Source organism: Eurypyga helias, unplaced genomic scaffold (assembly GCF_000690775.1).
Source record: "Eurypyga helias isolate BGI_N326 unplaced genomic scaffold, ASM69077v1 scaffold31723, whole genome shotgun sequence".
Taxonomy (NCBI): domain Eukaryota; kingdom Metazoa; phylum Chordata; class Aves; order Eurypygiformes; family Eurypygidae; genus Eurypyga; species Eurypyga helias.
The window spans coordinates 974-1,292 of record NW_010241083.1 but is presented as its reverse complement, the minus strand read 5'-3'; positions in this window follow the sequence as shown (position 1 = coordinate 1,292).

The window sequence follows — 319 nt, the reverse complement described above, 5'->3', positions numbered from 1 at the left end:
CAGACTTGGGAGATGGGTGTTCCTCTCCTGCCATCGGCTCCTTGCAAGCGGACCAGAGAGAAAGAAAGAATAGGAGGAGGGAGGGGAAAAAACCCAACCAAATCCCTGGCAATATCCAGTGAAAGGACAAAATAATGGGAAAGGGATGAATCGTGGTGCCGCTCTGTGTGCCGTACAAAGGGCTTTGCTTGCCGGAGCCGCCGGAGCAGCCTGCTGACATAAAAAGTGTCCCGAGGGGGGTAGAAGAAATAAAAATCTGTTGTACAGTAATTTAATTCTGGCCAACTAGCTGGGTAAAAGCTTTATTTGCTAGAAAAGT